At 37.1% G+C, this 27,540-nt stretch overlaps 1 long non-coding RNA gene across 2 annotated transcripts in view; it reads left to right on the top strand.

Moving 5' to 3' along the window:
* Positions 1-27,540, top strand: part of LOC129533582 (uncharacterized) — a 383,198-nt gene that overhangs the window by 47,414 nt on the left and 308,244 nt on the right. For both annotated transcript variants that reach the window (XR_010133929.1, XR_010133928.1), the window contains one exon: positions 2,635-2,679. This is a non-coding gene — a long non-coding RNA (uncharacterized lncRNA). The remainder of the gene's footprint in view (positions 1-2,634; positions 2,680-27,540) is intronic.

The following is a 27,540-nucleotide window of genomic DNA, read 5'->3' as shown; positions in this document are numbered from 1 at the left end:
TGTGGAGAAATGTCTATTCAAGTCCTTTGTCCATTTTTGAATTAGGTTGTTTTTTTGTTGCTGAATTTTAGGCATTCTCTGTGTACTCTGGCTATTAATTTTTTATTAGATACATTCTTTGCAAATATTTTCTCCCATTCTTTGGACTGCCTTTTTTTTACTCTGTTAGTAGTATCTTTTGAAGCATATTTAAACTTTTTTTTAGGAAGTCCATGGTTTTCTCAATTCTAAAATTCATGTGGAACCAAAAAAGAGCCCACGTAGCCAAAGCAAGACTAATCAAAAAGAACAAATCTGGAGGCATCACATTACCTGATTTCAAGCTGTACTATAAGCCCATAGTCACCAAAACAGCATGGTATTGGTATAAAAATAGGCACATAGACCAGTGGAACAGAATAGAAAACTCAGAAATAAACCCAAATACTTATAGCCAACTGATCTTTGACAAAGCAAACAAAAACATAAAGTGGGGAAAGGACACCCTTTTCAACAAATGATGCTGGGATAATTGGCTAGCCACATGTAGGAGAATGAAACTGGATCCTCATCGCTCACCTTATACAAAAATCAACTCAAGATGGATTAAGAACTTAAATCTAAGATCTGAAACTCTAAAAATTCAAGAAGATAACCTTGAAAAAAACCCTTTTGGACTTTGACTTAGGCAAGGATTTCATGACCAAGAACCCAAAAGCAAATGCAATAAAAGCAAAGATAAATGTCTGGGACTTAATTAAACTGAAGAGCTTTTGCATGGCAAAAGGAACAGTCAGAAGAGTAAACAGGCAACCCACAGAGTGGAAAAAATCTTCACAATTTATACATCTGACAAAGGACTAATATACAGAATCTACAATGAACTCAAATTAACAAGAAAAAACAATCCCATCAAAAAGTGGGCTAAGGACATGAATAGATAATTCACAAAAGAAGATATACAAATGGCCAGCAAACATATGAAAAAATGCTCAACATCACTAATGATCAGGGAAATGCAAATCAAAACCACAATGCCATACCACCTTACCCATGCAAGAATGGCCATAATCAAAAAATAAAAAAGTAGTAGATGTTGGCATGGATATGGTGAACAAGGAACACTTCTACACTGCTGGTGAGAATGTAAACTAGTACAACCACTATGGAAAACAGTGTGGAGATTCCTTAAAGAACTAAAAGTATAACTACCATTTGATCCAGCAATCTCACTACTGGGTATCTACCCAGAGGAAAAGAAGTTATTTTATGAAAAAGATACTTGCACACACATGTTTATAGCAGCACAATTCGCAATTGCAAAAATGTGGAAGCAACCCAAATGCCCAGCAATCATTAAGTGGATAAAGAAACAGTAGCATAGATATACAACAGAGCACTACTCAGCCAGCCATTAAAAAGGAATGAATTAATGGCATTCACAGCCACCTGGATGAGATTGGAGATGATTATTCTAAGTAAAGTAACTCAGGATGTAAGCTATGAGGATAAAAAGGCATAAGAATGACACAATGGACTTTGGGAACTCAGTAGGAAAGGGTGGGAAGGGGGTGAGGGATAAAAGACTACAAATTGGATGCAGTGTATACTGCTCAGGTGATGGGTGCACCAAAATCTCACAAATCACTGCGAAGGAACTTACTCATGTAACCAAATACCAACTGTTCCCCAATAACCTACGGAAATAAAGAAAGTTAAAACAACAGAAAAAAGAAGTCCATGGTTTTCTTTTGCTCTCTGTGCCTTTGGTGTGATAGCCAATGAAGTCATTGTGAAAAAAAATGTTGTTAGGCTTTTTCCTCTATGATTTCTTCTAAGAATTTTAGTTTTAGAACTTACACTTATTTCTTTGATCCATTGTATGTCTTTTAATCTATGAACATGGGATATGTTTCCATTTATTGTCTTCCTTAATTTCTTTTAGCATTGTTTTATAGTTGTTTTGTTGTATAAGTCTTTCACCTTCTTGATTAAATTAATTGCTAAGTATTTTATTATTTTTGATGATACTGTAAATAAAATTGTTTTCATCATTTCCATTTCTTATTGTTTATTGTTAGTGTATAGAAATGTAACTGATTATTTTGTGCTGGCTTTGTATCTTGTTAAATTGCTGAATTCACTTATTAGGTCTAACATTTTTATGTGGAATCTTCAGGGTATTCTACATAGATGATCATATCATCTGCAAACAGATAATTTTGGTTCTTCCTTTTCCATTTCTATTCTATCTGTTTATTTTTTCTTGTCAAAGATATTCTTTCAGTCTTTCACCATTGGGTATGATGTTCACTGTGGGTGTTTCATATATGGCTTTTATTATGTTGAGGTCGTTTCCTTCTATACCTAGTTTGTTGAATGTTTTTATTAGGAAACGGTGTTGAATTTTGTGAAACCCTTTTTCTGCATCGATTAAGATTATTATGTGTTTTTTTCCCCTTCATTCTGTTAATGTGATGTGTTATGTTGATTTTTGTATGTTGAATTATCCTTGTATTTCAGGAATAAATCCCATTTGGTCATGCTATATAACTCTTATAGTATGCTTCTGAATTCAGTTTGCTAGTATTTTATTAAGCATTTTTGCTTGAATGTTCCTAAGAGATATTGATTTGCTATTTTCTTTTCTTGTAGTGTCTTCCTTTGGCTTTGGTATCAAGGTAATGCTGGCCTCATAAAGTGAGTAAGAAAGTGTTCTCATCTTTTCAATGCTTCTTTTTGAAAAATTCGAAAATGATTTGTGTTAGTTCTTTTTTAAATGTTTGTTGGAATTTACCCAAGACCCGTCAGGTCCTGGGCTTTACTTTGTTGGAAGATTTTAAATTACTGACTCAATATCCTTCTAGTTACAGGTCTATTCAGATTTTATATTTTTTTCCTGATTGTGTCTTGGTAGAGTTTGTGTTTCTAGCAATTTCCCCATTTAATCTAGGTTATCTAAGTTGTTAGTGTGCAATTATTTATAGTACTTTCCCACAATCCTTTTTATTTCTATAGAATCAGTAGTATTCCCACTTTCATTTCTGACTTTAGTAATTTAAGTCTGTGGTTTTTTTTCTTAACCTATCTATTTAAGTTTTGTCAATTTTGTTGATATTTTAAAACAAACCAACTTTTGGTTTTATTGATTTCCTGTATTGTATTTCTCTATTTTGTTTATTTCTGTACCATCGTTATTCTTTTGTTTCCTGCCAACTTTGGGTTTCGATAGTTTCTTTTTCTATTTTTTTAAGCTGTAACTTTAGGTAGTTGATTTGAGATCCTTCTTGTTTTTAAGTGTTTATAGCTATAAATTTCCCCTAAAATTATTTAGCACTGTTTTCACAGCATCCCATATTTTGGTATGTTGGGCTTTCATTTTCATTCATCTGTGAGTATTTTCTAATTTCTGTTGTGCTTTCTTCTTTGATCTGTTGGTTGTTTAAGAGTGTGTTGTTTAATTTTTACAATATTGTAAATTTTCCATTTTTACTTATGTTATTGATTTCTAATTTTGTTTCATTGTGATTGGAGAAGATACTTTTTATGATATCTGTCTTTGAAAATCTACTGAAACATAATCTATGGCCTAACATATAGTCTATTCTGGAAAATGTCCCATGTGCACTTGAGAAGATGTGTATGCTGTTATTGCTGGGTACGGTGTTCAATGTGTGTCTATTAGATCTAGTTGGTTTATTCTGTTGTTTAAGTACTCTACTTTCTTATTTATCTTTTGTCTGGTTGTTTTAGCCATTACTGAGAATGCGGTACTGAAATCTCCAACTATTATTGTAGAACAGTCTATTTCTCCCATTGGTTCTGTCAGTTTTTGTTGCACATGTATAGATTTTAATGGTTTGTCATTAGGTGCATAAGTGTTTATAATTATATATTCTTGCTGTACTGAACTTTTTATTAATGCATAATGCCCTTCTTCATTTTTTGGAAATTTTGAAAAATGGAAGACTATTTTGTCTGATATTAGTATCACTAACTCTGATCTTTTTTGGTTACTATTTCCATAGAATATCTGTTTCCATCCTTTCACTTTAAATCTATTTGTGTCTTTGGATCTAAAGTAAATCTCTTGTAGACGACATACAGTTAGATTATGTTCTTAAATTTATCCTGCAAATCTCTGTCTTTTGACTGGAGAGTTTAATTCACTTACATTTAAAGTAATTACTAAAAAAAGGTTTTACTTCTGTCATTTTTCTATTTGTTTTCTAAATGTCTAATAGCTATTTTGTTCCTCATTTCCTGAATTACTATTTTCTTCTGTGTTTAGTTGATTTTTTTTTGTAGTAAAACATTTCTCATTTCTTTTTTATGTATCCTATAGGCATATTCTTTGTGGTTACCATGGAGATTACATTTAACATTCTAAAGTTATAACAGTCTAACTTCAATTTATACCAGCTTCATTCCAATAACATACAAAACTCCTCCTTTAACAGGTTCATCCTCATCGCTTTAGGTTGCTAATGTCACAAAATTACATGTTTTTACATAGTATGCCCCAAAATATAAACTAATAATTTTTTTAAATGCATTAGTGTTTTAAATAAATAGAAAAATGTGGGGTTACAAACCAATGTTACAATAATATTAGCTTTTAGATTGTTATTTTTCAAAATGTTTTAGTATCTTAAATAATGTAGAGAACAAAAAGTACAGTGACAAACCATTGTTACAGTAATGCTAGCTTTTATAATTGCCCATGTATTTACCTTTATTGAGATCTTTATTTCTTTACATAGCTTTACTCTCTGTTGTCATTTTATTTCACCTTGCTGGACTCCCAAGCATTTCTTGTGTGGCAAATTTAGTGGGAACAAACTTTCTCAACTTTTGTTAATCTGGGAATGTCTTAACTTCTCCTTCACTTTTGAAGAACAGTTTTGTCAGATACAGGATTTTGGTTTGACAATTTTTGTTGTTGTTGTTGTTGTTTTAATTTAGCATTATGAATGTATTTATCCACTATCTTCTGGATTCCAATGTTTCTGATGAGAAATTTGATGATAATCTTATAGAGGATTCCTTCTATGTGACAAGTCACATCTCTTTTGCTGCTTTCAAGTTTTTCTCTTTGCCTTTGCTTTTGAAAGTTTGATTGAAATGTGTTGTGGTATAGGCCCCTGAGTTCTTCTTACTTAAGAGTTTGCTGGGCTTTTTGGATGTTTGTATTCATGCATTTCACCAAACTTGAGAGGTTTTCATTCATTATTTCATCAACTATTCTCTTTGTCCCTTTATCCTTGGCTTCTCTGTGTGGGACTCCCAGAGTATGTAAGTTGGTATACTTGGTGGTGTCCCACAGTATTGGGGGAACCCACCCCCAGTATTTCAATGTAGGTTCTTTCTATTTTCCGTAAGTGTCGGCTGGCTGAGAAATAAAGAGAAAGAGTACAAAGGGAGGAATTTTACAGCTGGGACTCCAGGGGTGACATCACATATCGATAGGACCGTGATGCCCACCTGGGCCTTAAACTAGCAAGATTTTTTATTAAGGGTTTCAAAAGGGGAGGGGATGTAAGAATAGGGAGTAGATCACATGCTTCAAAGGGCAAAAAGGAGAACTACTGATAAGGGTCTATGTTCAGCAGTGCACATATTGTCTTGACAAACATCTTAAACAACAGAAAACAAAGTTGAGAGCAGAGAGTTGGTCTGACCACAAATTTACCGGGGTGGAGTTTTTTCCCCACCCTAGTAAGCCTGAGGGTACTGCAGGAGACCAGGGCGTATCTCAGTCCTTATCTCAACCGCATAAGACAGACATTCCCAGAGCGGCCATTTATAGACCTCCCCCCAGGAATGCATTCCTTTCCCAGGGTATTAATATTAATATTAATATTAATATTTCTTGCTAGGAAAAGAATTTAGTGATATCTCTCCTACTTGCATGTCCGTTTATAGGTTCTCTGCAAGAAGAAAAATATGGCTATTTTTGCCCTACCCCAGACCTTATGGTTGTCTTCCCTTGTTCCCTAAAAATTGCACTATTCTGTTCTTTTTCAAGGTGCACTGATTTCATATTGTTCAAACATACATGTTTTACAATCAATTTATACAGTTAACACAATTATCACAGTGGTCCTGAGGTGATGTACATCCTCTGCTTACGAAGATAACAGGATTAAAAGATTAAAGTAAGACAGGCGTAAGAAATTATAAAAGTATTATTTGGGAACTGATAAATGTCCATGAAATCTTCACAATTCATGTTCCTCTACCACAGCTCCAGCCAGTCCCTCCATTTGGGGTCCCTGGCTTCCCACAACACCACAGGTCCCTTAGGCTCTGTTCATTTTCTTCAATCTTTTTTTCTTCTGTTTCTCAGACTCAATTATTTCAGTTGTCCTCTCTTTAAGTTCACTGATTCTTTCTTCTGCCTGCTTGAATCTGCCTTGGAATGCCTCTAGTGAATTTTTCATTTCAGTTATTCTATTTTTCATGTCCAGAATTTCATTTTGGCTTCTTTTTACATTTTCTAACTCTTTACTGATTTTTTATTTTGTTCATACATCATTGTCTTTTCTCTCTCCACACTTTCCTTTAGTTCTTTGAGCATATTTAAAACAATTGGCTTAAAGTCTTTGTTTAGTGCAACTGCCATTAGGTCTTTCTCAGGGATAGTTTCTGTTGATTTACTTTTTTCCTTTGAATGGGCCATATTTTCCTCTGTTTTTTGTTTGTTTATCTGTTTATTTGGTTGTTTTCATGCCTTATGATTTTCTGTTGAAAACTGAACATTTGAATCTAATGATGTGGTAACTCTCGAAATTAGATTCTCCATCTTCCCCAGGGTTTGCTGGGTTTTGCTTATTGTTTTTTTTGGTTATTCTAACCTGTCTCTATGTCATAGGTCAGTGTGAGATATAATGTCTTCTCAAGTATTTTCTGAAGCTGCACCTTTTCCTAGGCATGCACGGTCACTTTCAAATTTTCCCCATATATGTAGTTGCTTTTGAATAACTGAGTCTTTAATGTCTGGATCCAAAAAGTGGAAAAAAAGAATAATAAAAGAAGGAGGGTAGAAAGAGTGCCAGCCATTTAAATCCTCTGGAAGTCATTTTACTCCTAGAGTGTGGGGGCTGTAACAATGGAGGAGGTGAAACAACAATGGCTGCATGTCTCTTTGTTGGTATGTTTGTGATCAGAAGTAGCAGCAATCAGTGTACAGATACCTGACATTTGGAGGACAGGGTCCATTTTTCCTACCCTGACTTCCACAAGGTATACCCAGGACACTCCAGAAACATGCACACAGCTGCCTGCCACAGGGCTGAGGATGGAATATGGGTAGCTGCTACCCTGATAAGAACTGAAATAGACGGAAATTAACTGCAATTGACCATTAAAGGCTTTTCCTAGAAATTGCAAGGCTGCAATAGAATCCAGAGTTCCAAAAGAGTTACATCAGACTGATTCTGCCAGAGCAAATGTTGTCTAGGTGGGGAGACAGAGAGATTGCTGGTGCTTCCCACTCCACCATCTTCCCAGAATCCTCCTGGTTGTTATTTGTTTATTCTTGTAAATATTTGCTGCAAAGCAAAGCTTTCCACCGGTGTTTTCATATATATATTATATGCATGTATTCTCAATAACAGAGAAGAAAAATAGAATTTCTGGGTTGGAGTGGGTGTGTGTGTGTGCGCGCGTGCATGCATGACCAAGGTGCTTTCAAAGGTTGCACTTATTTACACTTCAAACATATATTGTATGAGAGTACATTTTTTTTTCATCTGTCAACACTTGGTATAATTGTTATTTAAATTCTTTTTCAATTAGATGAAAATACTTGATATATATTGTTTAAATTTGTATTTCTTTTTATGTTTATTAGTCATATTTTCTGACTTCAATTTTATTTTTATATTTTGCTGTTGTGAGCAGCCATTTTAAATTTCATTTCAGCTAGGAGTTTTCAGGCCATTCCATCTGGAAGTGTAGATGGAGTCACTTCAACAACAACAACCCATGCCCAGCACAATAACTGGAACATCATTGGAACGCAACAAATAATGATTGACTGAACCTTCTCCAAGCCATGAGTATGTGCTATGCTTTGTTACACTCATTTTTTTTTAAAAAAACACATTTAAATAAAACATTTAAATAAAAACATTTAAATAAAAAGAATTTAAATGTGTTTAAGAAACACATTTCCAGGAGAAAAAGTTAAATGTCTAGGTTCGTTTTCTCTTGAGATTATTTTTTCTTACCCCTAGAGTAACCTCAGTTTCATGCAAATAAACCTTCATCAGGGCTGTTCTGCTCATTTATCAGATAACTCCAGACATGTCTGAATGCCAGCACTAGGCAGTGGTGGCCTCTTAAGTCTTACCATCTCCCCAACTTTCTGGAATCCATGCCTTGAGTTGTCAGAAAATAGAAATATTAATAAAAACAATTGTTCAATTTAAGGCAAAGGATTTGGGCCCAAAGCAATCATTTTGGACTGTTCTTATAAGAAATGTTTTATAGTTGTTTCTAAAGATTTCCATATGAAAGATACCTTTATTTATTCTGCAAACATGTATTCGATGCCTGCTGTATTGTGGTGCTGGGCTATAACCACACAGTCATGCTTTCTAGGGGCATATGAGGATGATAAAATACAAACAAACAAGCAAAACAACGAGTGTAACAAAGCACAGCACATACTGTGACAGTTTGGAGAAGGTTCAGAGGGGGCATAGGGAGGGTGTGGTGAGTTGAATCCCAGGGAGTCAGGAAAATCCTCATTGTTAATATGATGTTTCAGCTAAAAGGATGACTTTTTAAAGATGTGGGTGGCCAGGGTTATGATGACTTTGCTGTTGTCAAACAAACTTCAGCCAAGATGATTGATAGTAGCTCGAAAGATCTTATCTCCTAACTGACATACAGCTTAGAACTAAATAAAACCAAACCGCTTCCAATAAATGTGATGACATTTTCAAAGTCTATGCAATATGGGTTTTGTGAATATTATTCTAAATATTCTACAATAACGGGAAATGTTGTGATAACATGAAATCAGACAGACTTTGAAAAGCCCCTCAGAAACTTGTAATCACAAGTTAATTTGAGAGAAATCTGATCATGGCAAAGCAGCAATCAATCCCATTTGCCTAGCATAGAAGTCAGTTATGTCTCTATATTTACATAGTCTATGTCTTTAAATTTATATATTCTGTATCATTTTATATATATTCTATATCTTTATAGAATTGTATAATAAAAATAAATAAATAAGTAAAGAAGAAGATGAGATGCTTATCAATGGAGGGTAAAAAGCACAGTGCCAACATTTTTGTGATGGTTCTCATTTTCAAGGTCAGAGAATAATGTACTTTTCTGAAATTTTTAAGAAGATGGTTTAAAACTTACATTGTTCTTTAACTTTAACTGTTCCCAAATGAACCCAGATTAAAGAAGGTTGAAGATGGCAGGGTGAGAGATGAATGAACACTTATATTCACTTGAGATGTGTGTGTTTACAGACCATGTTCATTTATTCATACAACAAATGTAATGAATATTTACTGTGTGTTGGGCAGTATGCTAGAGGCAGGGCATGAAAAGATAATATAATTTTTTTCCCTTTAAGGAATTTATAGTCTGGTTCAGTAGACATAGCCCTAAATGTATTATTATAATGCAGTAGAATAAGGACTCTGTTTCTAGCCAGTCTTTTACTAACCTAGAGCTACAGACAAAATGTGTGCTATGGGAACTTAAAAGTTACTTATCTCATCTTGAGTTATCTTATCTTGGGGAGCCAAGAAGGCTTCACAGAAAAGGTGACTTTTATGGACAAAGTAGGTATAAGAGTTTTTAATTTTCCTTCCCCCCAGTGAAGCAATTATAAGACCCAGAAAAGTATAAAGCAAAACAAATAGAGCAAAAATATTATAAGAGGATAATAGTCCAATCAGGAGCAAACACAAATATGGTGTGATTTCTTAAAATCAATGATTTGAAAAAATGATCATTCATTTGACTGAGTGTTTAGCTCACTTTATCCTTCTCCTTTGAATGGCACAAATGTCATGACTTTAAAACTGTGAAGACAGAAATATAATCTTGGTACTCTGCTTGTAGTGAACTCTGTAGTGAACACTATTTTACATGTCATATTAATCCAAAGACTTTGATTGGTTTTTAGTCTTCACCTAGCTAAGTACTCAACTTCAAGTTAAAATAGAATGCTCCTCAACATCAATAATTTCAGCATAACATATTATTTAGGGTTAACTTAATAACTAAAAACAATAAAATTAAGGTGGCTGCTTCTGGAAAGCAGGACCCTGGGGGGAGGAAAAGAATGAGATAAAGCAATTTTTCAAAATGTAAAACCACTTCTGGGGGCCAGGTGCAATGGCTCAGTCCTGCAATCCCAGTGCTATGGAAGAATCTTTTGAACCCAGGGGTTTGAGACCAGCCTGGGCAATATAGTGGATGCCATCTTTACAAAAAAAAAACATGGAAAATTAGCTGGGTGCAGTGGTGTGTACCCACAGTACTAGCTAATTCGGAGGCTGAGGTGGGAAGATTGCTTAAGGCCAGGAGTTTGAGGTTACAGTGAACTATGATTGCACTACTGCAGTCCATCCTGGGCAACAGAGTGACATCCTAGGGAAGAAACAACAACCACAAAACAAATAAACAAACCAAAAAACCCACTTCTGTATATTTGATTTTTAAAATACTGTGTATGTATTGCCGTGTTTTTTTTAAAAGGACTCTTAAAACCCTAAGATAATTTAGCAAATTAATTCAATGTAAAGAAATTTAATTATTTCAAATGATCACCCTTAGCTATAAGAAGTCTGCAGATCCAATGAGTAGTTTCATTTTCCATCTGTGTTTCTGATAATATTATATCCAGCACTTGTCATCCTCACTCACACTGAGGCACTTACTGTGCTATGTGGTCTTGTGTGTTTAGTGTTTCAGAGTGACATCGTATTCTTTTGATACCCCATCCCCTTTTATTCTACCAGACTGATACAGGTAGAAGGGAAGGAATTGAAGAAACATGGTTCAGTAGTCATTTGTCCAGAGAGAAATGGTTACGAGTGCTTTTGCCACTAAATTATATGCTAATCCACTCTATAATCCAATCACTATTTTCTAAATGACAAGGGACCCTAGTGCCAAAGGAACTGTAGCAATTTTCTCCTTTGTCCCAGTAGGTCAATTATTCTATTTTTCCTGAGGTAAAAGAATAACTTTCTTTCCCTGAACTTGTGAGGGCTCTGCAATGCACACCACCCACAGGATCTGCCAAACTATTATCACTCCATTAGACCTGGCTGAGATCATAATTACCTAAGGAATGCCATACCTCAACTCCATGTTTCTGGATGTCAGCGGCTCCAGGCACCTCAGCTCATTCAGGAGTTAAGGTTCATATATCCTGCCCTTTATTTTCCCTCTGGACTTCCATGATTCTACATGCTGAAGAGTACACAGAGCATTGCCTTGGAGTTAGTAACAAGGGACTGAAAACCCAACCATTTGGAACTAATGTATTTATTGCAGTATCCGTAAGAAAGATGGCATGAAGCATTCTTATTAAGAAGCGTGAAAACTCCTTATATTTTGGTTCCTAAAACAACACCATACACGTAGAGAAAATTAGACAGGACTAGGAGATTTCTTATCATTCGTAGGGTTGCTGTGTATAGAGATCCAGGAATATAACACAAATATAAGACACATTTTTTAACATTAGTGAACCTGAGTTGCAGCTACCATGGAATGTAAAGTTAATGGGAGACTTGGATAATCTCTCCCCAAAGAACTAAATTTAAGGATTTGTTTTCTCCTTGTTTCTACCTTAGTACACTATTAATTAATTTGCCTTGTTTGGAAGACCTTGATTTCTGTGTGTGTGTGTGTGTGTGTGTGTGTGTGTGTGTGTAGAGGGCAGGGTGTCTTGATTAGCTTTGAAGTGCCTTTCTTGCATAATGAACAACATTCTAACACGAGCTGGCTCTAGTATTCAGGCCTCATTGTTAGGAAGGCTTCATCAGGTGCTATCCTCAGTCTCTGACACATTCAAAAGAATGTTAACAGTGATTTTTCATCCTTGGAGGGTATATTTGGATTTGGAAGACTGTCAAAATGTATTTGGAGCCAAGCATGGTGAATAAATGCTGGGTGATGAATCTAGGAAATAGAATGTTTAGAGAAGTGGTCAAAAAAAAAAAAAAAAAAAAAACAAAGGATCCTAAACTTTTGTTTTTCTTTTAAGCAATGGGCATTTTGTAATAAATAGAATATGTAACACCACAAGGTGACTTTCTATGAGTTAGTAAGTTTGCTCTCTGTAGAAACCAGAGAGAGGTTATCAGAAGCCTGCCTCTGAGAAAATGCCAGGTGGGTGGCAATGTTATTTATATAGATGAATAACTTGGGATTTTTCTCAATACTCTCTTCAGACAAATGGAGGATATTATTCCTTAGATTTAGCCTTTTGGTTGCTTGTCTCCAGTTCCCAATTTTCCAGTAATCACTCAGCCTTCACAGCAAATGTCATTAACCTGAAGGAAAAAAGAAATTTGATCTACTTCACCATCTTAGATGCTCAGATAGAGCCTGTCAGATGTGCAGACAACAGAGAGTTACGGAAAGGTCATAGAAAACAAGGAAATTGTGGATACTACCTCTTTCTCACCCCACTGACCCCCATATAAAGCAAGGTTCACTTACATTCCAAAAACATTTATGTACTCTGTTATTTGTAAAACTTTTTTCTAATAAAGAGAGAATAAGAAAGCTGCAAATGAACGTACCTATTCTTTAAAAGTGTCAAAATTTTTCTTTGAGAGGAGAATTACAACAACAAAAATTATGTCAACACTAATAACATCCTACAATTAGTCACTTGATTTTGTAAATACTTTAATTGCTTTGACAATGCTTGACTTACATATTAAGAGTAGTTGTTATCCATAAAAACTATAACCATGTGCTTGCCCTACAAAAGGGAGTAACATATATACAGAAATCAACAATGAAAATATTAACAAATCACCAAACTAGAAGAAGAAAATTCACTAAAGGAAGACAGAATTAAGAGAGGTACCAAAGAACTGGGTGTGGTGGCACATGCTTGTAATCCCAACTACTTGTGGGGCTGAGGCAGGAGGATCACTTGAGCCCAGGAGTTCCAGGCCAGCCTGGGCAATATAGTGAGACCCATCTCTTAAAAGAGAGAGAGAAAGTGATTGAGAAAGAGAGAGGGATAGAGAGTGGCATCAAAATTTGACCTGTGGCGCTAACATTGAACTTAATGCTCCGCAACCATCCCTCTAGAAACTATTTTCAATCTGCTTTTTATCTAGGTAAGAATAAAAAGAACAGTTTCATAGATCTCTTTTCATGGTTGTTTTGATACATTCTTATTGGAATGCCATATAATTATGTGACCATTGAAGGTTATATAAGTCCTTTTATTCTTTTCTGCTTTACTTCCCGTCTTTCTTTTGTTTGCTGGTCAGTTTTAAACTTTGACATATTTTAGAGCTGTAGAAATTTTAGTTTTGTTTCAATAAATCCATTTTGTAAAAATTAAGAAGCATGTCAAATCAACTCAACTGTGAACAAACTGTGGAGTCAGTTAATATGTTAATATTACCAAAGCATGAGTGATACCAATAGGTTCAAATAGTTCAATTGTATATGTAGATGCATTTTATTAAGGAGGAAATTTTTTTCGCATTTTCCCAAGCATAAAAGAGCATCTGATTTTAGAATTTGGAGCCTTTGAAATAAACGTATTGTCCCTAGGTTTTTCGTATAAGGTCATGAAATGGCTGTTATTTATAAAATACATTTTATCTAGCTGGTGTCTTTTATTATAAAAGGGCCAGAATAGATGTTGACAAGTGGACATTTTATATATAAATAAAATATTTTAAAGCCTCCATGAACTCAACATGTTTATATATTGGTTCCTGTCATATCTTTTTCTTTAGTGCTTATATATCAAGCATTTTTATGAAGTATTCTTTCTTCTAAATTGAGACATAGTGTAAGATAGAAAAGCAGGCAATATCAGGAACTGAGATTTTTTCTCATTTTTCTATGAGAAACACTTATTCTGAGAGAGAGGAGTCTAAGTGGTGATGCTGAGACCACAAGCTCTTGATTTTATAGTTCAGTTCTGGTGTTGGGTGAAGTCCTAGGCTTTGGGGTGATTTTTCAGTGTGATAATTTTAGACTAAACTATTTGCCTGCTGCACCAAATATTGCCGAGGATCCAAAATGTGACTTTGGGCAAATTATCCACTGATTTTAAATATCAAAAGAATATTACTGGCTTCAGACAAATCTTGTAATGATCAATTAAGTTTCAATGATGCTTTAAAATTAGTCCTTCTATGAGTAAAGGAAAAAGTCTAGAATCCTCCACAGTGAGAATAACTCCCAGGTACTTATTGCCTATGCATGGCCTATTTTCAGCTTCCTCTTGATTAGTGTCCATGCTGTTTTAGGGAATCGGCATGTATATTTTTGTTTCGAGGAAGTCATTTCTGTCTACGGTGATGTCAGACTTAGGTATCTTTTCTTTAAAAGGCAACAGTTTAGGTGCCATCAGAGCCAATTTGCCATTACCTTCAATGTTTCCAAATGTAAATACGTCACTCTGTTGTGGTCTGGCTCCATTAACATTGCTACAGTATATTAAAGAATGTTTTTACATCTACAGCCCTGTGCATTAAAAGGGAAATTTTAAAAGAGGCCCATGATGTATTAGTCACATGAATGCTAGCAAAGGAGCGAGAGTGTTTCCAATTAGCTTGTCTTCCTTTTGCTGTTTTATGGGGAACAGATGAGTGACACATCTCACTGCAGTGAAGAGTTACTAGATGTGAAACCAAAAGTCTTGGGCTGGGGCACACTTTCTTGTTGTTTAAACCCTTTGAGACTTTTTTAAAAATCAGACGTGTCAAATGACAATAATATCTGGTCTGCTAGTGTCAGAGCGTTGTGGGAGGGAATAGGATACAAAATGAGTAAATGTGCTGTGAACGATTAGTTGTTGTATACAGGTTGGTGTGTATTAGTTCCATGCCTTTGATTATAAGCATGGAAATGAACTGTGGCTAACTGAAGCTAGAGAGAATTTAGTGGAAGGATATTGAGGCTCACAGAATAGCCAGGAGCCTAGAAGATCATGCTAGGGGTGTGACAAGAAATAAGGCCTTTTCAGAGGGCAAAGAAGCAGGACATTCTAGAGGCCACAGCAGGAACCATCCATGAGGATGGAGTGGATGCTATTCATTTCCAGTCCCTTTGATCCTACACTCAGATTTGAATACTAGGGAAAGGGTGGTAGTAGAGTAGTAGGCCCAGTTGCAATCTTGTGCTAGTCTCATGGGTAGGGAAGGGTATGGGCCCTGGTTACTGTCCCATCAGACTGTGTCTTATAGGAAAAAAGTAATTTCTCAAAAGGAATTAGAGTGGTGATAGAAAGAAGATGGATGCTGGACAATCCAAAAATCCACAGACATGAAATTGATATTCCTTATTTCTTCAGTTTGGGGTAGAAAATGTATACAGACTCAGTGATTCTGAGCCCTTTTACCCTGTGCTATGGTCTGAATGTTTGTGTTTCTCCTAAATTCAAATGTTGAATCCCTTACCCTCAAGGGATGGTATTAGGACATGCGGACTTTGTAAGGTGATTAGGTCATGAGGGTAGGACCCTTGTGAGTGGGATTAATGCCCTTATAAAAGAGGCCTGAGGATTGCTTCTTCCACCATGTGAGGACACAATGAAAATTCACCATCTGTGAACCAGGAAGCAGGCCCTCATCCCACACCAAATCTGCTGGTGCCTAGATCTTGAACTTCCCAGCCTCTAGAACTGTAAGAAATAAATTTCTCTTATTTAGGCTATCCAGTTTAAGGTATTTTATCATAGCAGCTCAATAGTAGTAGGACAATATTCTGAAATTAATTTTTTTTAAATTTCCCCAGTCTTGGGAACTTAAATATTTAAATTCAATGACTTTGAGCCCTTGTCTCCTGTAACCAAGGGAATGCCATATTTTTCCACCCTGGGGTTTCGCTTGATGATTCCCAAGAAGAGCAGTAATTATACCTGAGACCAAAGGTTCAATTCTGATTACCAGTCTTTGAGCAGAGAAGAAAATGCCCGAGATCTGTCTCAGCCTATGGAGGAGTCTTTGTTTGTGGCTGTTGTTGATACTGCTGCCCAGTCTGACACTGATGAAATCCAGATGGCCCAACTTCCCTGGGGTTGAGCTACTTGTGCACTGCTTGAAGTTAGGGGCTGGCCAGGTATCCATTGTAAGTCAGGGGGCCTGTCCCTGAAAAAACCACATTGTCCATTTTCCAAGCTGTGATCCTGGCTGTCATTTTTTGTCTGCATATAGGTGTAGAAGGAGGAATCTGTGTCCCCATCCCCCAAATTCTTCAAAGCTTGACCGTGATGCTGGTGACAGGGTCCAGAGGATTTCCTTTCTCAGTTGTATGCTGTGCCTAGACTACTCCTATCTCCAGGTTTCCAAATACTTTCCCTGTGAGTAGAGGAAATCCCTCCCTTTTTCAGTCCCAAGGCCTACCTGCAGTGCTATCCTAGTAAAAGTGAAAGTTTTTTCATGAGAAACAACAATTCTTGTCAAGTGTATTATTTACTACCTAGATGAGCTTTCTTAAAGACTTAGAGGGAAATACAAGAATGACATACACTAACTAGTATGCCTATACCACTTCTTCAGATGGGAGAGCAACTTAGTTTTAATTGAAAATTGAGTCAGAGAAAATTAGGATACTTAAAGTAAGGAGCAAAAGACAGCTAGGGGAGTGTAACTGGCAGGTTTGCTGAGTCAAGGGCTGTGTGTGTCTTCTTACTCACCTCCTCCTGCCCTAATCTGAATTTCTTCTATTCTTTTAAAATTATTTGTCTATTTCATTCATTTGAAGATAGAAAAAGCTTATCTTTCCATGGGTCCCTACAGGTACCTAGGTTGGTAGAACCAAGCAAAAAAGAAAAGTGATAGTGCCTGAATTGGCACTGGAAGGACAGAAGGATAGGAAAGACAGGTGCATTTGACATAAAAGACAGTGGTGGACATTAGAGAAAGCCTTTGTGGAGGCTAGCCTCTCCAGCTGCCAAGGCAAGGCAAAGAGAAACTTCTAGTGAAGACAATACTGATTTCCTTCTCTTCATGCTATCCTCAGTCACACTATAGTGGTCTTTGGCCTTTGTGTGGAGAAAAGGTAAGGACCGTGAAGACTTTTTCCTTGACATCCCGGGCTGATCTCAAACATCAAGTCACTTGCAAAGAGGATGGGAGCTCTGTGTTCAGATGAGTCCTGTGGGACATTCAGGAAGAACAGAAACAGGTCCAAGATGCTGGATCCAACTGCATATTAGATTAAGCTGCCCGGTGTTAAGACTTTTAGCGAAGGTCATGTGGTTACCAGTCTGCGTGCCAAAGAGCAGTGTGTGTTAAGGTCTGAGCTCATGTCCTTACTCAAGATTCCTTTTAGTCAAAGAAACTCAGTGGATACAAACTTGAGTTATGATGATACTAGGCCTTCTCATAATACATAATCCAGAAATATTTCCAAGAATGCCACTAATCATTTGTTTGGGGAACTTTCTCCCCAAATGTCAATTGGATCAGTGTTTGCTGTGAAATCGGAACACATGAGAGTAATCAGATCTGCTGGGAAGATGATAGTTTAGAATTCTTGCCTTCCAAAACATTTCACAATTTCAGTCATGGTTTTTCCTGCGAACCCCATATCCTATGGTGTCTCTGTCTAGTTATAAACGTCTTTAGGCTATAGTCTTCAGCTCAGTTAGCACACTGTCCAACAAAAGTTATGTTCGTTTATAATACATTTCAACTACTTGGCAGGAGCTTATCAATGTGCTTTGGTTTATCAAACAGAAAGATTAAAATCTAGTTTGTATGCTTGCTTTTTTCTCTGACACAGATGTATTTTTTTTTTTAAATCAAGACATCTTGTTCAAATATTTCTGTTCAACTTTGGATGATGTTCCAGAAAAAAATAGGAAAGAGGTTCCGTGAAATATTTTTGGTGTGATCTGATGAGTCAAAGAGCAGCATACAGAAATACCTTGCAGTTTTTCAACACATCAAAAATGTGCTCAGAGCACTAAAGGAAAGAACTTGAAACATACTTATTTTCTGTTTGTTAGCAAATTTTGGCAATAGCCACAATTGTTTACATGAGGAACTTGAGTCAACCTAATTTAACATGATGTCAATGTGTTTTGGAATAAAAATGTGTGGTATATATGGTGAAATTATGCTCTGGCACTAGAATCAAATAATGTCAGAGCTGAAAGATCCAAGAGGGTATCCAGTGTCATTCTCTCATGTAAGAGATGAAAAAACTTGGGCCCAAACTAGTGAAATGACTTGGCCAAGATCAAATTGCCATTCATTTGTACAACTCAAATAAATCTGATCTTGTAATCTTCATCTACTCTTGTTTCTATCTTTCCACAAAGGTGGTGATATGTTTTCTCTGTGGTCCTTCTCCTCACATTTAAGTCTACTTTGAATAAATTACTTCGACTGAAGTGACTAAAGTATATCAGAATATAAATAAAAGACTCAAAATTAAAACCAGGGCTAAATTATTGCCCAGTCTATAGAACCTCTGCATCTGCTCTATTAGCCTAAAAAATTAAATAAACTTTTCAGGCAAATAGGAAAAATTCATATTTTCTCAAAAGTTTACACATGATTCTGAGATTGAATTTGGCCTGAATTATAATCCATTTCTATAAATGAAAAGTAGACTTTAGGGGAAGGGCAAAATTAGAGATCAGAGATAGGGCATTAAAATCTTCCAAAGGGGAAGCTGAATCTCTTGGATACATATACTTGAAGGAAACAGTTTGTTGAATCCTGACATATTGAAGTATGGAGGAGAGAGAAATTTCCATAGGAGCTTTGATCATAGCAAGCAAAATTCAAATCTCTAGATTCAATAGTAGGTGTCATGTCAGACAGACTTGGGTTCAAACCCAGATGTGTCACAAGAACTGTGCTTTTAAGCTTGGATCTCAATTTTTTAATCTAAAAAGTGAATAAAATTATAGTTGCTCTCATGGTGTTGCAGTAAGCTCATGGCATTGTTGTAAGTAAAGCATGGCTGCTGCATATGAGTGGGGTGCAATAAATATGACATATAATATTTTATAACATCAAGAGGTAGAGTCTATTCCTCCACTTCATTGCATCTGGGCTGGCTTTGACTATGAATGTAGCAGAAGTGACATTGCATGAGTTCTGGGATCTACAAAGACTATGTAGTTTCTGCCTTTGCTTTTTTGAAACAGTGTGCTGAGACCACCATGACAGGAAGCCAATTTAGCCTATTGAAGGATGAGTGGTTGTATATAGGTGAAATGATTTGCCTGAGTGAACAGATTGTGAGCTTCCAAACATAGAAGTGAGGTTGTCTTAGACCTCCCAGCCCAATCAAAACTCTAGATGGATGCAGCCATATGCAAGAACCCAGGTGATAAATCCAAACGTGTGAGTGTACCCATGCCCACACTTGGTAGGCCATACACATACTCACTTGGCATGCAGATGTTTGTGAGGTTGTGCCCTGCCCAACTTTGTCCTGAGGTTGTTTCTTTTGGAAGCTTGCTGTATTGAGAGGCCCTATGTCTACCCCTTCCCCCCATCTACAAGGTTGGTGATACAGTTTGGCTCTGTGTCCCCACCCAAATCTCATGTTGAACTGTAATCCCCATGTGTCGAGGGAGGGACCTGATGGGAGGTAATTGGATCATGGAGGCAGTTTCCCCCATACTGCTCTCATGATAGTGAGTGAGTTCTCATGATAACTGATTGTTTAAAAGTGTTTGACAGTTTCCCCTTGCTAGCTCTCTTTCTCTCCTGCCGCCATGTAAGTTGATGTTTGCTTCTCCTTCACCTTCCGCCATGATTGAAAGCTTCCTGAAGCCTCCTCAGCCATGTGGAACTGTGAGTCAGTTAAACCTCTTTTCTTTATAAATTACCCAGTCTCAGGTAGTTTTTTATGGCAGTGTGAAAATGGACTAAAACAGTTGGTAACATTGAGTATGAGTGCTACTAGCTGTGTTGTGCATTGACATAGGGGTATGTGTGAGCATTTAAGCCCATTTATGGCTTCAGCCAGTGATACAGATTGTGTAATAATATAAAAATTTAAAAAATTGTTACTTGAGGCCGGGCACGGTGGCTCACTCCTGTAATCCCAGCATTTTGGGAGGCTGAGGCAGGCAGATCACGAGGTCAGGAGTTCAAGACCAGCCTGGCCAACATAGTGAAACCCCATCTCTACTAAAAATACAAAAATTTAGCCAGGCATGGTGGCAGGCACCTGTAATCCCAGCTACTTGGGAGGCTGAGGCAGGAGAATCCCTTGAACCCGGGAGGTGGAGGTTGCAGTGAGCAGATATCATGCCACTGCACTCCGGCCTGAACGACAGTGCGAGATTCCGTCTCAAAAGAAAAAAAAAATTGTTACATGAGGTTGGAATTTCTTTTTTTAAGTACCATAAAGACACGATATTGGGTGGATTTGAAGTCCAGCCCCAGCATAAAACAAATTTTCAGTAAATATGAGCTATTCTTACTATTAATTAGTGTCAGATAATATCTTACTTAGTGTTTTAAAGTTTATCAAGTAGGCTCAACAAATTTATCTTAATTAGCCCTCACAATAACCCCATGGGGAAATCATTTTCTCTGTCTTAAAAAATTTTAACCTAAAGTTAGTGCTTTTTTAAAACCATCAAGAACGGAAGTTAGAAGCAGGGCTCATATGCTGCTCTCTTGATACCATTTTTAGCTTCTATTTCTCTCCTTCCACATAAGTGGCATGTAAATATAACATCACTGACATCACTGATGACAGAACATTAAAGTTTGGTTCTAAATAGCGAATTAATGATGAAATTTGATTTCAACTTTTCCTCTGAGACCCTCCCTCCGTGCCCTCCCTAATGTCCTTGCTTTGAGATGAAGAAGTTATTCCTAATATCTTACTTATCTTCTTCCCCATTGCAAAAATGATGTGTAACAGGCTATCACAAATATCTGGGCCAAAAAGTACCTTCTTGGATAGCTGTCTTGCTGAAGTAAAGCCTATATTGGCTGTTAGTCGTCTAGGAAGTACAAAGAAGTCACAGCAAGATACTCTCAGAGGCAGTGGCTTGTAGTGGGGGTCATTGAAATATTTTCTGCAACAAACTAAGACAATCAGCCATTAGGGAAGTACAAATCAAAACAGCAAGAGATACCACTTCACATCTCTTATGACGGCTGTAATCAAAAGGACAGGTAATAACAAGTGTTGGCAAGATGTGGAGAAATTAAAATCCTTTTGCACTGCTGGTGGGAATTTATAATGGTGCAACCACTTTGAAAAACAATTTGGCAGCTCTTCAAAAAACTAGAGCTACCGTATGACCCATTCCAACCCTAAGTATAATACCTAAGAGAATTAAAAATATATGTTCATGTAAAATCTTGCCATGAGTATTCATAGCTACATTGTTCACAATAGCCAAAAAAGTGGAAACAACCCAAATGTCCATCAACTGAGGATGAATAAAATGTAGTATATCCACACAATGGAATATTATTTGGCAATAAAAAGGAATGAAGTACTAATACATACCACAACATGAATGGACCTTGGAAATATCATGCTAAGTGAAAAAAAAAGACACAAAAATACATATTGTATGTTTCCATTTATATTAAATGCCTTTAATAGGCAAATCCATAGGGACAGAAAGAAGATTACTGGTTGCCTAGGGCCATGTGGGAATAGGGGAATTGAGAAATCATGTGTAAGCAGTGTTGGAGTTCTTTTTGGGGTGGTGAAAATGTTCTAAAATGGACTATGGTGATGGAAGCACAACTCTAAATATACTAAAAGGCTTTGAATTGTATACTTTAAATGAATGAATTGCATGATATATGAATTATATTTTAGTAAAGCTATTAAAAAAAGACTAAGGCATTGCCTCACAATACTAGCATGCCGATAGCTGATCTAGTATGAATAATATTAATATGTTGAAGGAGAGGAATAGTCAGTAATGATCTATCCAGAATACAGAATATAGGAATTTAAGATAAAAATATTGGAGATTTGGGCCAGGTGTGGTGGCTCATGCCTATAATCCCAGCACCTTGGGAGGCCAAGGTGGGTGGATCACCTGAGATCAGGAGTTTGAGACCAGCCTGGCCAACATGGTGAAACCCTGTCTCTACTAAAAAAATACAAAAATTAACTGGATGTGGTGGCATGCATCTGTAATCCCAGCTACTTGGGAGGCTGAGGCAGGAGAATCGCTTGAACCTGGGAAGTGGAGGTTGCAGTGAGCCAAGATCATGCCACTGTACTGCAGCCTGGGTGACAGAGAGACTCTGTCTCTAAAAAAAAAAAAAAAAAAAATACTGGAGGTTTTTCTCCATTATTAACTGAGAAAGCCATGACCCAGGCTCAGGGATATGAGCTCTGATCACTGATGAATAGTGTTCATTTCTCTGGATGAACTAGGCTGTTATTGATTCTATTAAACACTCATCCTGATGGTCCAACTCCTTGATCCCCAACTATGGGACATTGTAGAAAGAAGTGGTGTTGGTCAGTGTCCTTTAAAGAAGATTTCTCACTATTAATTAATAAACTGGCATTAAGACCTCTGCATGGGCAGTAGGAGGAGGTGAGTCAGAGAAAGGGGAAAGGAGCTAATGTTTATTCAGATCAGCTGCTGTATTAGGCTCTCTGTCTACCTTTTAATTCTCACAATGATCCTATGTGGTAGGTATCCTTATCTCTAATTTAGAGTTGAATAAGTCGAGGCTGAAAGACGACAAATTGTTGATCACCTAGCCCACAATTGGCATCCCCTAAATATAAAATCAGATCTCTTTCCCACCAAAGCCTATAACTTTTCCACTTAAATGTCCATTGGTGTGATTCAAAATGTCTGATTCAGACAAAAATAGTGATTCAGCAAGCCAGAGTTTGGAGCCTCCAGAACTGAGGACAGACAAAAATTCCATACAGAAATTCACCAAGGTAATGCTGGCCCACCCTTAATGTGCTCTGGTTTGACTAATCAGATATACCTTTGATTAAAGGAATGAGGTCATGCACTGAGGCTGGAGACAGGGACCCAAGGAAGTCCTGCTGACCATCAGTACCCAACCTTCTCTTGCTGAGCACATGTGATTGTTCTTCTTTGCAGATGGCCAAAGCACTGGTCCTTATAGCTAGATGCAACCCCTGTTTCTGAGTGTCCCCTCAGCACCCAGGAGCTGCTTTGTGTAACAGGACTCCAGGCAGCTGCTGTAAGCTCAGAGGTCAGGCGAACACGGGCTGAGGACAGGAGGACACCTGCCTCTTGCGTGCAAAGATGGAACAAATGACAACATTTGTTGCCTTGGATCTGTGCAGCCCAGGCAGCATGTGTGAGGGCCTCACAAGCTCTGTTTTCTTCATGAGCATGGGTCCCTCTTTTCATATATGGAGGAGGGAACAGATGTTTCATCAAAAGACACATTTAAAATAAAGATAATTATGCAGTAAGAGGCTTAATTACATCAGCTTATTCAGGTCCACTTAATTGCCTGACAGCCCGAGTGCCTCCCACTTATTTGCAGCAGAGGCTCTTGTGTTTTGCTGGTTTATCAAATCCTTTGATGGCTCAAGGAAGATGTTATTGACTTAGCAATTCAGAAAATATCAATTCCTTATATACAGCTGGTAGAGGAAAATGTAAATATTTTTAACAAGCAATAAAGAATCATCATTTTCCTAGAGGTGGCTTATGGTGTCTTATAAATGATTAATAATTGGAATGACTCAGAGAGGTAAGCCTAAACTAGATATTTCATCTTTCATTGTCTCTTGGTCATATTTGAAATCTTTCTGTCATATTAAAATTCCAGGGAGAAGGTGATTTGCTAACTTAAGAAGGCCATTTGAATCATGTGACAATGAGGTAATTGACCACACACACACACCCAAAAGCAGTTTTTTTCACAATTATTTTTGTGTTTTTTTATTTTTCAGACTGGTTATATCTGCTTCAGATGCACAATATTTTTTTACACAGCTATCTCCTTTATTAACTTCTTGAGAGAAATTATAGTATTTTTATTTCTTTAAAGTTTACTCTAACTTGTATCTGGCACATAAATGGCACTCCAACTTAAGTGTTGGGGGAGTGAATCTTTTTTCTTCTTTATTTCTTCTAAGAAAAAACATGAGATCCACATATAGAATGTGCATGTTTGTTACATAGGTATACGTGTGCCATGATGGTTTGCTGCACCTATCAGCCTGTCCTCTAAGTTCCCTCCCTTCAATGAACACCATCTTCAGTTCTCCCACCCCCTAACAGGCCCTGGTGTGTATTGTTTCCCTCTCTGTGTCCATGTGTTCTCGTTGTTTAACTCACACTTATAAGTGAGAACATGTAGTGTTTGGTTTTCTGTTCCTGTTAGTTTGCTGAGGATGATGGCTTCCAGCATCATCCATGTCCCTGCAAAGGACATGATCTCATTCCTATTTATGGATGCATAGTATTCCATGGTGTATATGTGCCACATTTTTTTCTTTTTTTAAATTTTTATTATTATACTTTAAGTTCTAGGGTACATGTGCACAATGTGCAGGTTTGTGTTTGTTACATATGTATACATGTGCCATGTTGGTGTGCTGCACCCATTAACTCATCGTTTATATTAGGTATTTCTCCTAATGCCATCCCTACCCCCTCTCCCCACCCCACAACAGGCCCTGGTGTGTGATGTTCCCCATTCTGTGTACAAGTGTTCTCATTGTTCAATTCCCACCTATGAGTGAGAACATGTGGTGTTTGGTTTTCTGTCCTTGTGATAGTTTGCTCAGGATGATGGTTTCCAGCTTCATCCATGTCCCTACAAAGGACATGAACTCATCATTTTTTACAGCTGCATAGTATTCCATGGTGTATATATGCCACATTTTCTTAATCCAGTCTATCATTGATGGACATTTGCGTTGGTTCCAAGTCTTTGCTATTGTGAATAGTGCCACAATAAACATACGTGTGCATGTGTCTTTATAGCAGCATGATTTATAATCCTTTGGGTATATACCCAGTAATGGGATGGCTGGGTCAAACGGTATTTCTAGTTCTAGATCCTTGAGGAATCGCCACACTGACTTCCACAATGGTTGAACTAGTTTACAGTCCCACCAACAGTGTAAAAGTGTTCCTATTTCTCCACATCTTCTCCAGCACCTGTTGTTTCCTGACTTTTTAATGACTGCCATTCTAACTGGTGTGAGATGGTATCTCATTGTGGTTTTGATTTGCATTTCTCCAATGGCCAATGATGATGAGCATTTTTTCACGTGTCTGTTGGCTGCATAAATGTCTTCTTTTGAGAAGTGTCTGTTCATATTATTCGCCCCACTTTTTGATGGGGTTGTTTGATTTTTTCTTGTAAATTTGTTTAAGTTTTTTGTAGATTCTGGATATTAGCCCTTTGTCAGATGGGTAGATTGCAAAAATTTTCTCCCATTCTGTAGGTTGCCTGTTCACTCTGATGGTAGTTTCTTTTGCTGTGCAGAAGCTCTTTAGTTTAATTAGATCCCATTTGTCGATTTTGGCTTCTGTTGCCATTGTTTTGGTGTTTTAGTGATGAAGTCCTTGCCCATGCCTATGTCCTGAATGGTATTGCCTAGGTTTTCTTCTAGGGTTTTTATGGTTTTAGGTCTAACATTTAAGTCTTTAATCCATCTTGAGTTAATTTTTGTACAAGGTGTAAGGCAGGTATCCAGTTTCAGCTTTCTACATATGGCTAGCCAGTTTTCCCAGCACCATTTATTAAATAGGGAATCCTTTCCCCATTTCTTGTTTTTGTCAGGTTTGTCAAAGATCAGATGGTTGTAGATGTGTGGTATTATTTCTGAGGGCTCTGTTCTCTTCCATTGGTCTATATCTGTTTTGGTACCAGTACCATGCTGTTTTGGTTACGGTAGCCTTGTAGTATAGTTTGAAGTCAGATAGCGTGATGCCTCCACCTTTGTTCTTTTTGCTTAGGATTGTCTCGGCAATGAGGACTCTTTATTGTTTCCATATGAACTTTAAAGTAGTTTTTTCCAATTCTGTGAAGAAAGTCATTGGTAGCTTGATGGGGATGGCATTGAATCAATAAATTACCTTGAGCAGTATGGCCATTTTCACGATATTGATTCTTCCTATCCATGAGCATGGAACGTTCTTCCATTTGTTTGTGTGCTCTTTTATTTCATTGAAAAGTGGTTTGTAGTTTTCCTTGAAGAGATCCTTCACATCCCTTGTAAGTTGGATTCCTAGGTATTTTATTCTCTTTGAAGCAATTGTGAATGGGAGTTCACTCATGATTTGGCTCTCTATTTGTCTGTTATTGGTGTATAAGAATGCTTGTGATTTTTGCACATTGATTTTGTATCCTGAGACTTTGCTGAAGTTGCTTATCAGCTTAAGGAGATTTTGGGCTGAGACTATGGGGTTTTCTAAATATACAATCATGTTATCTGCAAACAGGGACAATTTGACTTCCTCTTTTCCTAACTGAATACCCTTTTTTTCTTTCTCCTGCCTGATTGCCCTGGCCAGAACTTCTAACACTATGTTGAAAAGGAGTGGTGAGAGAGGGTATCCCTGTCTTGTGCCAGTTTTCAGAGGGAATGCTTCCAGTTTTTGCCCCTTCAGTATGATATTGGCTGCGGGTTTGTCCTAAATAGCTCTTATTATTTTGAGATATGTCCCATCAATACCTAATGTACTGAGCGTTTTTAGCATGAAGGGCTGTTGAATTTTGTCAAAGGCCTTTTCTGCACCTATTGAGATAATCATGTAGTTTTTGTCTTTGGTTCTGTTTATATACTGGATTACATTTATTGATTTGCATATGTTGAACCAGCCTTGCATCCCAGGGATGAAGCCCACTTGATCGTGGTGGATAAGCTTTTTGATGTGCTGCTGGATTTGGTTAGTCAGTATTTTATTGAGGATTTTTGCATCGATGTTCATCATGGATATTGGTCTAAAATTCTCTTTTTTTGTTGTGTCTCTGCCAGGCTTTGGTATCAGGATGATGCTGGCCTCATAAAATGAGTTAGGGAGGATTCTCTCTTTTTCTATTGATTGGAATGGTTTCAGAATGAATGGTACCAGCTCCTCTTTGTACCTCTGGTAGAATTAGGCTGTGAATCTATCTGGTCCTGGACTTTTTTTGGTTGGTAGGCTATTAATTATTGCTTCAATTTCAGAGCCTGTTATTGATCTATTCAGGGATTCAACTTCTTCCTGGTTTAGTCTTGGGAGGGTGTATGTGTCCAGGAATTTAACCATTTCTTCTAGATTTTCTAGTTTGTTTGCATAGAGGTGTTTATAGTATTTTCTGATGGTAATTTGTATTTCTGTGGGATCAGTGGCCATATTGCCTTTATCATTTTTTATTGCGTCTATTTGATTCTTCTCTCTTTTCT

The sequence above is a fragment of the Gorilla gorilla genome, chromosome 4 (genome assembly GCF_029281585.2).
Source record: "Gorilla gorilla gorilla isolate KB3781 chromosome 4, NHGRI_mGorGor1-v2.1_pri, whole genome shotgun sequence".
Lineage (NCBI taxonomy): Eukaryota > Metazoa > Chordata > Mammalia > Primates > Hominidae > Gorilla > Gorilla gorilla.
The sequence above is the reverse complement of the archived record's forward strand: the minus strand, read 5'-3'. Positions and strand labels throughout refer to the sequence as shown.